This window comes from Talpa occidentalis, unplaced genomic scaffold (assembly GCF_014898055.3).
Source record: "Talpa occidentalis isolate TD23 unplaced genomic scaffold, MPIMG_talOcc4v2.1 talOcc4.4, whole genome shotgun sequence".
Classification (NCBI taxonomy): Eukaryota; Metazoa; Chordata; class Mammalia; order Eulipotyphla; family Talpidae; genus Talpa; species Talpa occidentalis.
In genome coordinates, this window is record NW_023604295.1 from 50,696,558 (window position 1) to 50,711,186 (window position 14,629).

Here is a 14,629-nt window from a genome sequence, read left to right on the forward strand (position 1 = left end):
TATTTTATGATTTCAGGTCTTACAGCTATGTCACTAGTCTATTTTGAGTTAATTTTTGTGTGTGATAGGATAATAGTGGTCATTTCATTCTTTTGCATGTGGCTGTCCATTATGCCCAATACCACTTCTTAAAAAGACTCTCCTTTCGGGCCTCCCCGGTGGCTCAGCGGTTGAGCACTGGGTTGCGAAGCTGCCCGCAGCCTCTGCAGCGCCGTTTCGATCCCCGGCTGCTCCCCGGCCACCGGAGGAGGGTCCCACATGGCGCGCAGACCTCTCCTGCCGCCCGCTGCTCCCCTCAGCAGTGTACTTCGGTCCTTCGCCTGCTCTGCTACCCGCTCTGGCTCTGGTGAATTCTCTCACCTTCCCACGCTTCTGATTGTACCCAGTGCATGTATAAACAAAACAAAACAAATAAATAAATTAAAAAAAAATGCCTCTATTAAAAAAAAAAAAACAAAGACTCTCCTTTCTCCAATTTTTTTTTTTTTTTTTTTTGTCTCATAGATTCACGCTCCATATAAATGTGGACTTATTTTCTGGTCTCTCAATTCTAATCCATTGATTTCTGTGTGTTTGTGTTCTAGTACCACACTGTTTTGATTATTATGGCTTTGGAGGATAATTTGAAGTCTGGGAATGAGATACCACCACGCATTCTCTTTTTTGTCTGAATAACTTTGGCTATTCAGGCTACTGAGGATCTTTTTTGGTTTCACATGTGTTTCAGTAATATTTCTTTTCTTTCTTTAAAGAATACCATTGAAATTGATATGGATTACATTGAATCTATAATTGCTTTTTGTAAGTTGGCCATTTTCATAATAATAATTCTAACAACCCAAGAGCAGGGAATATATTTCCCTTTCTTTGTGTCTTCTTCTGTTTCTGTTAACCATTTCTATAGCTGTCATTGTATACATCCTTAACCTCTTTTATTATGTTTACTCCTAGGTATTTAATTCTTTCTGATGTGATTGTGTTCTTGATTTCTTCCTCTTTTAGTTTACTGTTTGTATGTAGGAATGCAACTAGTTTTGTTATATTGATTTTCTAACCTGCCACTTTGCTGAACCAATTTATTATTTCAATTAGATTTTTAGTGGCATCATTGGATTTTCTTTGTATATTATCATGTCATCTACAAATAATGATAGTTAGATCTTTTTATTCTTTCCTTTAGATCTGTTAACATCTGTTTTACAACCTCTTATTGTAAATTCCTTAAAATCATCTTTTCATTTAGCAGTTCTTCCTTTAATTGTATCTAATGTGATATAACCTCATTTAAGATAGTAATTTTAATAATAGTTTCTACCATTTTTCTTATTTTTAATAAAATCTATTATTTTCATATTTTTGCATTTTATTTTTAATTTTCTTATGTTAACTGTTATTTCCTGCTAAAGGCTAAGAGTAGTATTTTCACTTCAGTTCTTAAGACTGTCTTGTGTTCATTTTTAAACTTAACACTCATTTTATTGGATATACTTTTGTGTCTGGTTACTTATTATGAAAAGACCTTTCCTCATGTGTTTGATACTTTCAATATGTGACCTCTTCCTCACTGAAATTTCCTCTTTATATGTGAATCTCCCATATGACCTAGAATGTTGAAGGTGTCCTGGAAGAGTGGATTTGCTTCTGCTAGGTACTTGTTACATTACTTGGTTGCCATTCTCTGTAATTTCTTGCTTTGTGTTCCTGGGATTCCCTGGTTATTGTTGAGTGATGTAATACCACTGGAGTATGGTGGTAGTATCAAAAAATCCAAGTTCCCTGTGTTTAACATCATTTTTTTGGTTTCTGTTTTCTTAGAATTTTAATTTCTCTCTATGAGATCAGATGTTTTAAAATTCTCATTTTGAGTGTGTTTCTTCTTAAATTGTAGCACCTGTGTATTTTAGTATCATCATTTCTATGTGAATAAAATCTGATATTTTATAGGAAACAGAAAAGCCTACTTCTGCCAGCAAACCTTTGTATTTCTCATTTATATGACTCAAAAACTCTTTCTCCAAGGATTTCTTCCTAAGTCACTCCTTCATTTACTCCCAGTGTTACTTAAATGTGCTCTTTCAATGATTGCATTGCTGGTCACCCTATCTAATATTTCAATACCAACTCCATACACCATCATTTATTTTCCCTTCATTCCTATATCGTAGTTCCTTGTGGACCAATTTCTATCATTGTATATATTTAACATGAGTCTTTTGTTTATTATCAATTACTTGCTTACAAGAAAATGTAATCTCCATGAGATCAGAAATTTTGATGTTTTGTTCACCCCTAATGTCTGTAATATAATAACACTCATAAATATCTGTTTAATAAGTGAATGAAATAGCCCCTTCCTGAGCTAAATGGTAATAGAAAATAAAGAAATGTAGACAAAATTCCAACCCTAATGAAGACAACAGTTTTGTAGAGACCATAGACTTAAAAAAAAAAAAAAAAGCGGTTTATCACTGCCAGTGGACTAAGGCTGAATTCAAAGGAACTGTTTTGATGAGCTTTAATGGTACCAGGTGGGCATTCCTTGACATGAAGTATGAAGGCATGGTGATTACTTTTGGTATGCAATGCATGTGAAATCTCTTATCCTTTTTCTTTAATAATTGACCAAAGAACTCCCTCTTACTCTCTCACTCACATACATACTAGAAAGATAATGTTTTAAACAGAAAACAATTTTAATGAGGGATCTGACATAAATTTGACTAAAGTAGTGAGAAAATGAAATCAACTAAGTATGAAAAAATAATTTCTAATTAACTTCTCTGATACTAGGTTTTCTTCCAATGTTAGTAGCCACTGTCTGATAAGCTCACAATACAAGAAAGGGCCTTACTCTGTATTCTGCTGCCTTGTAATTGTACTTAAAGAGCAAGTACACATTTGCCTTTTATTACTCTGCAGGTAGTACATAGAGAAGGAAATGCTGTTACTTTATCATAGTAAATAATAAAGTTCATGGCTGTATTTACACAGGCTGAGTTTCCAGCATGTGAAATCATGTGAAGAATGTTAAATCACTAATATGTGTTTAATGTACATTTCAGTTGGTTTTTCTCCTAACTATAATAGTAGCAATTATTTTATTTATATGAAGGGGATGCTGTGTCACCTAAGGGAAAAGCTAATAGATTTCTTGGCAATTTTTCTATCAGGTTTAATCTCTTTCCATTTCAAACTGCTATTACAATACTACTACTCTGTAGTACACTTTTTAAAAACTTATTGTCCTTAACATCTACTTACTTTTTTCCTACCATTGAGCCCTTGTTTCTTCCATTTTTCTCTTCCTAAAGTGTTTGCTCCTGGATGCTTTAGTCAAATCATAACTCTCTTTTGCTGCAGACACTGACAGATCAATGTCAAGGAGCTTCAAGTGCTAAACTCCATCTCCTGAATGCCATGAATTATAGTAGCAGCTTCTTTCATTTATACAATGCCATTCAGTTGCCATTAAAAACTCAGTATTAGATAAAATGCATATTTAATATAAGATGAATTTTATTATGGGGATAGTACGTAAATTCCCCTAAGATGCACACTTAGTAACCTAGAGTTTGTACTCAAACCTTCTAATTAGAAGTGGTCACTGTTCTCTTTCCAATTCTAGATATTCTACCTATAACCTACCTAGAATTGTTTCTGAAGCTTACCTGCCTTTCCATCAATTGAATTGAATTTATAACCAAAAAACAAAAACAAAAACAAAAACCTACTACAAGGCTTCCAAGGGATAGAGTTGGAATGTAGAGAAAAAAAAAATGTAGTGGGTAGCAGTTACCCATCTAATTTTACAATCTCTTGTGATTTAAATCTGCCATTCCAAACCTCATATGTACACATCTAACAAATAGTTATTGAGTATTTATTGTATTTCAGGCAGTAAACTAGACCCTGAATATAGTGTGCTTAACAAAATAACATCGCCTCTGTGGAGTGTAGAACCTAGTGGAGAAGAGAGAGAATAAATGCATAAATCAATAATCACATGAATAATTCAAACTGTTGTAATTGTCACAAAAGAGTAAAATAATGGAGGGATCTGTCTCAGGAACAATGGTCAGAGGAGGCCATTCAGAGCCAGTAGAAGCATCACACAATTGGTTAGGAACTGCAGAACTCTCTCAGGGAACTCTGTGTTCAACTTCTACTATATTAGGTGTTTGTTAACAAGTTGGGTGGATTTGTATTCATTCACCCCTGTCCACCCTGGGGCCAAGTCCACCAGGTTTCCTAATCTGTTGTAAACATTTACGATTCAGATTCTCATCACTTAGCTTTGTACTGATTAAAAGGAAAGTAGAAAAATTTAAAAAAAAAAAGGTTTTGGAAGATTAGTCCTTTAAGTTTGAAAAAGAACTTGTGTAGGAATTTAATTCCTTAAATATTTACACTGTGTAATTTTTCTTGATTATCCGGAATAGGTGTAACACAAATCAAAATTTGTGTAACCACTTATTTGGTACTTGTTCTAAGGACTAGAGATGTAATGGTGAATGATACGAAACTCCTGTTCCCATATTTTTAGTCCTATTTTCTTTTTGTTTTTTTGCAGTATGATGATTATTATAAGATTAACCATTGGGCATCAGAAGAGGAGGTAACATCTCAGCCAAGACTCCAAGAATGTGTACAAGCATGTCAGAATTTTTGCATTCCCCAAGAATAAATAATTCCATTTAATAGTCAAAACTTCAAAATGAGAGGGTTTTGAAAATATAATTCTTATTATTTATCTAAATTCTAGTTGTGTTCATTTTCTTAACAACTCTTAACCTTTATGTGAGAAATTAAGTTTAAAAAAATCATCTATTAAAAATCATTTCTCCTTAATAACTGTGAAATACAGATTATAAGAAAGTGAAATTATTAACTTATTTTAGATCGGGTTTCTGAGTTCATGTTTGCACATAAAAATTGATATCAAATTGTCCTATTTTAAGTGGTGGTCATTCATACTAGAAAATTCAAATACAGAATTTTTGTTAGCTTTATTTTTTATGCATTTTATGGCTTTTTTCCAATTGATCTGACCTAAGGTCTAGACAGACCAACTGTGTTTTGGGGTGAAAGGGTGGGTATTTATCTTTTGATTTCTTTTTCCTTCCTTATTGTACTTTATCTGTTTCCAGTTTTCAGAATTGATAGATAACTATTGCTTCTCATTCTTAGCCTTTGTGATAAAAAGATAAATTTTGGACTGAAAGGCTAAATCTTGCTTAGTAATTTACAAAAATAAGTATAATTAACAATGTTTTTCAGATCTACTTTTACAATGACAATTTCTCTTACGCTCCATTGGTTTTCTGTGCCGTTAAGTTGCGGAAGTAAGGGTACCTCACTTGTTAAAAATTAAATTGACTTTCTTCATGATTAAAGTCTACATTTTATAATAACATTATTATAGTGATAGAATGCTAAGCTCAGTAGTGAGTCTAAAGGGAGTAATACATATTAAATAAAATAAAAGTGTTTTGGATTACATAGCGTCTTTTCAAAATAGGTAAATTTTTAAATTTAAAACACTTAAAATGTTACTAAGAGTGCTTGTTCAGTTATAGGGGAAATTTTTTTGTTTTTTAGTCTAAATTTAGGTTTAGGACACTTACGGATATAATGCTCCTATAGACCCTTTTCAGGTCCTTAACTGAATAAACTATTTGATTTATTCATGGCTCAAAAGACACCATTAAGTAACCCCCTCTTCCTTCTCCAGACAGACCTAAACAATATGGATGGAAGATAATTCTTCTGTACTTTATAACATATAGTTGGATCTATTCATTCCTACTATGGAGCACATTTGTGCCAATCTGGGAATAAAAATGATTTAAAATAATCCTCTATAGTATATCTCCATCTGCAATATTGCTATTAGTAACTTCAGTTTCAGTGAGCCAAACAATTCTAGGGATAATATAATCTGTGGGTTCCTGAAGACACCGTTTAACATTTCTCGATCTATACTGTCCATTAAATCAAAACAGAAATAAGGACTCCAGCGACATAAGAATGCATTCATTTATGTATTCAAAACCCCTAGAGAAAAAGTGATTATAACATTTTTACCTATATTTGCAAACTTTGCATTATATGTGTTCTCAGGTCACTTGCAGAAACTACAGAAAACTACAAACAAAAAAAGTGATGCTGCCCACATGTGACTGATGAACCCACAGCACATTGGTCTGATTTCAGTGAATAATTACATTCATTTTATTCTTGTTTTCTATTTCCTGATTGTTTCAGTTAAGTTTAGAGGAATAGTCTTTATTTTTTGCGCAGAAAAATAGCCAGTATTCTCTACAGGTTACTTACTGCCTTCCTCTTCAATAATAAAAATAGTGCTTATAAAGACTGGTTAGGGTTGCTTAGTGTGGCTATTAATATTGTTAGCATGTTTCCTGATTCAGAGGCATTCTGTGAGCATCCAGCACATGACTGGCTATTGGAAAAACTGTGGCATGTAGAGTAATATCTTGAACAAGCTCTCAGCAATATGTATATTCTTACTCCCTGCTTAACTTAGTTCCTTTGTTTAAAGGGGCAGGTTTCCTCTCCTTTTCTCATACAACTAGGACAGTACCAATGCTCCTATTTAGCAAGACTTATTTTGTAGCAGACACTGGGCTAGTTCCTTTACATGCTTGAATATGTAATGCCCACAAACAATCCTATAGGGCAGGTAATACGATTTTCATTTTACAGACAGGGAAACTGTAACTTGCTCAGTATCACACACTTAAAGAAAGGGAATTAGAATTCCATTCCAGGTTTGTCTGACGTCAAAGGCTAATCATTTAACCACAGTCCTGCTTCATATAACTCTGTGGCTGTCTAGAACTCTGTGAGCCTCAGATCTACAGATCATTGATCACACGAATAGCTTCTGTTAGTGGTTGGCACCACTTCACACAGGCTGACCCCAATAAGGAACCTCAGAACCATTGTGTGACACTAGCTTCAGAGGGGCAAATGCCAGTTACGGATCCTGACCTCAAGGAAACTGAATTACTATTGAAAGAAAGTCTACTCTGCATCATTTTTTCTGTACAACAAAAGTAGTTCTCCACCACCTTTGGTTGTTAGGTGTCCTCTCAGCATTGGTCTGTCCACTCTTGCTTTCCTTTTATTCCCCTGGTGATGGTGTTATAACAGTTTCCTTGGCAAGATTAGCAAGTAACTCACTTATTTACTTTGGTTGCCAATAAATAACTCTTGCCTGTTAATAATTGTGCATATGTTTTATGTGACCTTAGATAACCTGGATGATTTTACACATCTGGCATCCAAGATTGGATCAATATTACTTCATACCTGGTCTCCTATTATATAACTATTAACAAACAAGTAGAGCACATCAGGAAAAAGTTAAAGACTGAGACAAATAATTTACTAAGGTATTTTATAAGTGATGCATACTTACATACTCTTGGCTTATTATTATTACCCAAATATTAGCATTTTCTCAATACTATAAAAGAATAAGTCTGAAATACGTTTTCTTGCTTTCAAGTATACCAGATATGTTACAGATGCCTTAAACTGTGCTGTGTTTAAATCTTTATGTGAGTTGTATGTATATATTTTTGTGTGTGTGTATGTGTTTTTAAAGACTTTTTTAAAGAATGATTTTGGGTTCACAACAAAATTAATGGAAAGGTATACATACAAATTGCCAGTATTTTTATATTGTTAGCTCTGTGAGGGTAAAATATATTCTGATTTATCTTTTACCTTATTATCATGTCAAACACAGACTTTGTAATAGGTGCTCAGTAAACATGTAATAGATGCTCATTAAACTTGACTTAGTGACTAAATTAGTCTGTACTTGGTTGAACAGATTTTCGATCCTAAGTTGTTCTTGCCATCATTTCACTCTGCATAATTAAAGAAGTTTTACTAAGATGATTAAAAATGTGTTATTGAATTACTAGTGTAAAGCAGTGGAATGAAGAGACCTTGGTTTTACCCCTATGAGGAAGTAGTGAGGATGTGTTTCTTACTGTAGGTATGCTTAGTGGATTTTATGTGTGACTGAATTAATTTATTTCACTTAGGAAGGTTAGATTTGTGATTTCCATATGCCACTGTAGAAATTTTTTCTTTACCCTGCCAACTAATATCCTTTTCCCATTGTGAAAATAATTATTTTCACACAGATTATTTATTGTAGAGATTAACCATACGTGAAAATAAAAATAAAAAAATTAAAACCATAATCTTATTATCCAAATATAGTCCCTCAGTATTTCCTTATTTTTTTCTTAATCCATGCCATTTCATAATTCCCATGTATTTCATATCCTGTACATTCATATGACATTATAGTTCCTAAAGGGTCCTTGTGTACTGTTGCCAAGCATCTTTTTTTTATGTGTGCTGTTTTATTTAATTATTATTCTACTATAGTACATTTTGGTTGCTTGTGTTTTTTGCTGTCTTTTTTACATAAATATCTTGTTTTTAATTATCTAAGATAGATTCCTAGAACTAAAATTAAGGAGTAAATTATGTTCATGATACATAATACCCAATATTTTTTCAGAAAATTTTTAGCAACTTACACACACTGCCATCAGAAGTGCCTGAAACTAGCATCCTGTTGAACTATCATCAAAGTTGACTATTGCCTCTACAGACTTTTAAGCAAAAATTAGCTAGACCTACATACTTTAATATGTCACTGTCATTCACTGTGTTCAGAAGTAAATAAATTCAACACTTCAGCTTACTTTCATAAAGAATTATGAGATGTTTTCAAGGGTCACAGTAGTTTGGAGTCTGTCTAATACAATATAGTTTCCACCTACATAAAACTATTTTTGAGGATTACTTACAAAATCTGCATACCTTTGCTTGGGCTGGGCTTATATTGTCTTTCAGCTTGATACCTGCTTTATTGGCAGCTTTCTCAAAGTGTGCTGGCTTGAGGCATTTTATCTCGTGTAACTGTAGTGTTCTCTCTCGTAGGCCTCAATCTCATTTGCTCTTAAGTTAGTGAATACTCAAAGTTTATTTTTCTTTATTTATGAATTTTTCATGCCATCACCTCTAAAAAGCACCTTTCTTCCTTACCAATGTTCTATCCAAACTGAGTGCAGGTTAATTCTGAGTTGTTTCACTTTAGAGAGTAGTAGTCATACTTGTATTAGGAAGGCAATACTCTTGGAAGTATACCAAAAAAAAAATTATTTTTAAGTGTTTGCCTCATCTTCTGGTGAAAGCATTTTCAGTTCTGAGGCCATGGTGAGTCTTAATTCCTAGCTGTTGCTGGGTTTGGATAACTCTTCTAAAGGATTCTATGTGTATATATTCACATATATGAATTTATGGTGATCTGGAATATCTTATGGGGGAAATGTAGATATAAAATGAATCACCTCTTTAATCACTACTGTGTTCCCTACTTCTCTACAGAAATTGGCTAAACATAAAAACTGGCTTCATTTAGAATATCATTTTTTACTTACCTTATGTATTTGCTTTGTATTTCAGAGTACCCGATAAGTTACTAGTCTTCTGTGCCCCATAGCTGCACAGGTATGTATCTGAATTGCCTACAGTTATATAAATCTGTGTATGAAATGACAAGTTACTACATTTTTGTGTATTAAAATTGCTTACCGATTTCATAATGTGAAAATGTTAATTTTCAAGTACTTATATCGACAGCTTCTTAAAGGATAGCATGTTTTATACATACCTTGTATTTCACACTATTGTAAGAATTAAACATTTGTAAGGTTTGATGAGGCAGAATAATTTGAATTACAAAGCATTCATTTGAAGAGATTAGAGTTTTTATGGAACTGTATTAGTAAAATGACTGCTAAGGGGGTCAAGCTTGCAAAGCCACTGTATTTGATACTATTGTTTTATTTTCAAACTATTTTTTTTTGCTGCTTGGAAGTTTATTTTATGTTGTGGTTGCTTTAGGTAAGGAGTTGTTGTTGCAGATGCACTGTCTGCTGCACTGTCTCAAGCACTAGAGGAATGGAAAAAAATGTTTGCACCTGTTTAAAATCTCAGCCTGTGGTGTTGTGGTTCCTGGGCAACAGGCAGGAATTCTCAGAAGCTTGGTTGCACCTGCTCAATTGTTGCTTGCAGCTGTGTCGTATGAGTGGGGACACAGAGAAGCTTGTTAGCATTTGCTTGTGCTATTACGTATTTTGTGTACTCTGAGTTTGAAAAAAATCCTCTTACTTGACTTAGACCTTGAAATTGCATTGGCTTCTTATAAAACTCACTGGTTTGAGCTCACAAATATTTTCTTCAAATCTTTCATTCCAAGTCTCAATATTTTTTTATAACTGTTGACTGCCCTAAATAATATGCATGCTAACTTTTTTGAAGGATACTTAGGAAAACCGGATCTATTTAGATAACTGGGTTGATAATACTTTTTTGTCCTAGTAGAGACAATTTGTATTTGGCTCAATTTTACCATGTTGGCAATCCCATCGTGGGAGGCTGGATATAGTTATTGATCCACTTAGCTGAACAGATTTGAAAGCATTTGGCTATTAGTGGACACATGGGGCACATTCAGAAAATTTAAGCATATATTGTGAGATGATTTCTTGATTTGTGCATGTATCTCGATTGTAGTTAGGTAGAAGAGAGAAAATGAAAGTGAAAATAAATTATGAAAAAGTGAAAATAAAATGGTAATTCCCCCAAATAGGGGTTAAAATCCAGGTGTAGATTTTAAGGACAAATACATTCATTTTCATCAAATCCTAGTCATCTGGTACTTTTTCCTAAATGTTGTTGTTAGTGATATTTAGTTATTTTTATCTACTATTACTATATAAAATATCTGTATTTGTAATATAGACAAGTTAGGCTGTATCTTATACTAGTTAGGTATAATGTTATAGAAATGCAACATAAAAATGACAATTCAATAGGAAAGTATTGATTAAATAATTTTATGTGGCAGTACCAATTTCCTGTTGTTGAAAACTTATTCAAATGACTTACATTGTTTATAATACTAAATACTGAAATATTTAGTACCATCAGTATTTGGTATTTTGTAATATTAGTACTATTTAGAATTTACATAGTATTTTTTCAGTATTTAGTGAAATAGAATTTTAGACCTACTGTGTCTTTTTATTTAACCATTTAAATATGCTTTTAAAAGTCAGATCACCATAGTGTGAATTTAAGTAACCTCTTTGGGAATAGGAAAGGATTGCCCACATCTCCTTAATATAGCATCTTATACACAGTAGGTTTTCAATACATGTTGAAAAAATGCATACATGAATAAAATATTTCTGGAGTTGTGTTAGGGACAGAGGGATGGAAATTCCTAGAAACCTGTTATTTATATATTTTTGATGGGTCTTGATGGACTTCCTTTAGTTCTTATTAAGCTTACTAGACAGAGATGAAACTACTGATAAATTCTATATTGAAAATGAGAAATGAGTATGTAAGAATTGATTTTTCATTGTAATCAAGAGTTACATCACTATTTGTAATATATTTTTTATTCATTCTTGCTGTCTATGAGAAAATTATAGAATCCCCATTTTACACACAAGATTGAGGCATTCAATGAAAGTGATTGGTATTAGTTACCTTGTAAGTACTTTGCACATACAAATAAGCACATCTTCTGTTATGTGATTATTTACATAGGTTTTCTGAGCCAACAGCTTCTCTATTTCTCCTCTGTCTCTTTTTTTCTCTCTCTCTCTACTTAAAACATAAAAATAAACTGTATTTTGAGTTTCGTTTAGTCAGATAAGAGTATATCATTTTAAAAAGCTGTTACTGTTTTGGCAAACAGAAATAATGGGCCTTTTGTTTACTGTATACATGTTTATAACTATGGTTTCTATTATTCATTTTAACTGTAAACAAGTAGAGATAAAGTCAAGTAGAGGTAGAGTGCCAACAAGATCATTAAGATCTAGGTTAGATAGGTCCTTCTGAAGTTACATCTTATATTTCATCTTATATTTCATGAGGTAGTCCATAAGACTGCATAATTATTCAGTATCTATAGCATCAGAAGATCTAGGTTAGATAGGTCCTTCTAAGTTACATTTTGTGTATCATGAGGTAGTCCATAAGGTTACATAGTTATTCAGTATCTATAGCATCAGATCATCTTGTGTTAGTCTTGGGATTTTGATCCCACTGTTAGATGATATTCATGTATGTTGTTAGTTTGGAAGTACATTTCATCTGGGAACATGTTTTCTTTCACCTTAATTTACAACAGTGGGTGAGAGGTCAATATCAAGGAAATTACTTTTTTCCCCAGAACCTTAGCAGGCTAGATTGAACTATATTCCCCTGACAAAACAATAAATGTAAAATTGTTAATTCCATGCTTGGCACAAGGCAAGTGCTCAATAAATCTTGGCCATCAACAGCACTTATTTCTTTTTTTTTTTTTAGTAGTGTCTTTTTATTTATTTATTTAATATATTTTTACATCATTTTTCATTTTTGCACAATGCATGCATTTTCATCTGGGTTATATTCCCCATAAAATTACCACCCCCCCTTGTTTTCATCCTACTCCCCACCCACCCCCGGCCCCTGTATTATGTCTCTGGTTTATAGTTGCTTGTTGATTTTGATTTTTACTTTATTATAATTAGTCTTTTTTTTGGTACCTTGTTTAGGTTTTCTAAATCCCTGCTATGAGTTGAGACCATCTGGTATTTTTCTTTTTCTTTCTGGCTTATTTCGCTGAGCATGATCCCTTCCAGTTCTATCCATGTTGCTGCAAACTGCATGTGTTTATCTTTTTTGAATGCTGAGTAATATTCCATTGTGTATATGAATCACACCTTCTTGATCCAGTCATCTCGATATTTTGGGGCATTTGGGTTGTTTCCATAGCTTAGCTATTATAAATAATATTGCTATAAACATAGGGGTGCAGGTGCCCTTTTGAATTAATGTTTCTGTGTCTTTGGGTAAATATCCAGGAGTGGGATTGCTGGATCATATGGCAGCTCCATCTTTGGCAGGTTGCGGACTCTCACACAGCTTTCCATGATGGTTGGACCAGTTTGCACTCCCACCAGCAGTGCAGGAGCGTTCCTTTTTCTCTACATCCTCGCCAACATTTGTTGTTGCTAGTTTTTCTAATATGTGCCATTCTCACTGGTGTAAGATGGTATCTCATTGTAGTTTTGATTTGCATTTCCCTGATTACAGGAACACCACTTAATTTCTCAGATACTAAAGAAAGATAGTAGGGATCTGGTTTCAGCATTGTCAGATACATTTTTTTTAAAGATTCTATCCTGTTACCTCCTCTTTGAGGGCTTTAAAAGAGATTTTAAAAATCATATGGAAGGAAAAAGAAAAATGTCGGATGGTTTCACTTATAGGAGGAATATAGGGGAACCAAATAAGACATCGGGGGAAAAATAATAACTATACAAAAATAACAAAACAAAACAAAAACAAACAGACAATTGTAAACCAGAGACATCCTCCTGCAGGGAAGGAGGAGGGAGAGGAACCAGAGGGAGGGAGGGAAAGAGAGAGGAACACTGGGGACTGTGGTGATGGTGCACGGATGAATTGATGAGGGAAATTCTATGGGCACTACATCTGAGGGCGGGGGAAGCAAACATTGTTTAAAAATGAACAGTGATGTAAAAAATATATAAATAAAAAACAAAACAAAACAAATCATATGGCATTAGAATGGGAAGAGACCATAATGGTCATCTATCTGCCATGTTTATTTTATACATGATTAGGAAATAAGCTCACAAAATATCATATACTTTACAAAGTTATAGAGTCTAGGTAGGTAAGAGATACAGGATAGAGCTCTTGGTCTAGCCTGAGATACCACATTTGGAAAAATATTAGAATTAATTTATTTCCTACCATTGATTGGAGAGTTGATTACTTATCTCTTGGAAGTAAATCGAATACATAAAGTTGCTGGAATAGTTATAATAAAATGGATCATCACTGTACTGAATCTAAAATACTTTCAAGTGTTCTCTGAAGAAGATTCATTTCAGATAATTTGATTGAAGTCTTTTCATTCCTGTTTGTGAACATCATTGACTTCTTTGTAAGAAGAATAAACTAAGTCAGGTTTAGCAAGATATCTATTATATGTGTGGCTTCTGATATTTAAAGAAGTCTGTGAATACCTTAAATAAATCATTTTGCAAGCCAGCTGTACTTCTGGGATATCTGGATTCTAAATCTGTTGCCTGAGTTTGGATTTAAGAACTTTGTAATCCAAATGACCTGCCCTGAAATATATAAATTCCACAAATTAGTAGCTGTGTGATTTACCTCACCAAGGTTGTCTAACTTTACTAAGCTTCAAGTTTTCTTACTTATGATATGGTGGTTACCACACCCACTTTTTTAATGGTTAATGTGAGAACTAAAGTAGCTTAGACATATAAAATACTTTATTTAGTGAATGACATCTACTATATTTCCTACATTTTAATTTTCTTCTCTCCTCTTTTGTTAAAATATGAAGGTTATTAAGATGGACAGCCCAGGAATTTAGGGGAAGTTTGGGATTTAGTTATTAAAAAAGTTAATTTGGGCAAAGTTCTTTCTTGAATGATAGTGGCTTAGTATCTCAGTG

At 33.3% G+C, this 14,629-nt stretch overlaps 1 protein-coding gene across 31 annotated transcripts in view; it reads left to right on the plus strand.

Moving 5' to 3' along the window:
* Positions 1 to 14,629, plus strand: part of ZBTB20 (zinc finger and BTB domain containing 20) — a 775,686-nt gene that overhangs the window by 183,604 nt on the left and 577,453 nt on the right. For 28 of the 31 annotated variants that reach the window (XR_008553867.1, XR_008553868.1, XR_008553869.1 and 25 more), the window contains one exon: positions 9,517 to 9,561. The gene's annotated coding sequence lies outside the window, so the exon portion shown is untranslated. Of the gene's footprint in view, positions 1 to 4,570; positions 4,616 to 6,120; positions 6,213 to 7,274; positions 7,416 to 9,516; positions 9,562 to 14,629 lie in introns of those variants that run through there. The other 3 variants (XM_054700568.1, XM_054700573.1, XM_054700575.1) reach the window with 2 other exon arrangements.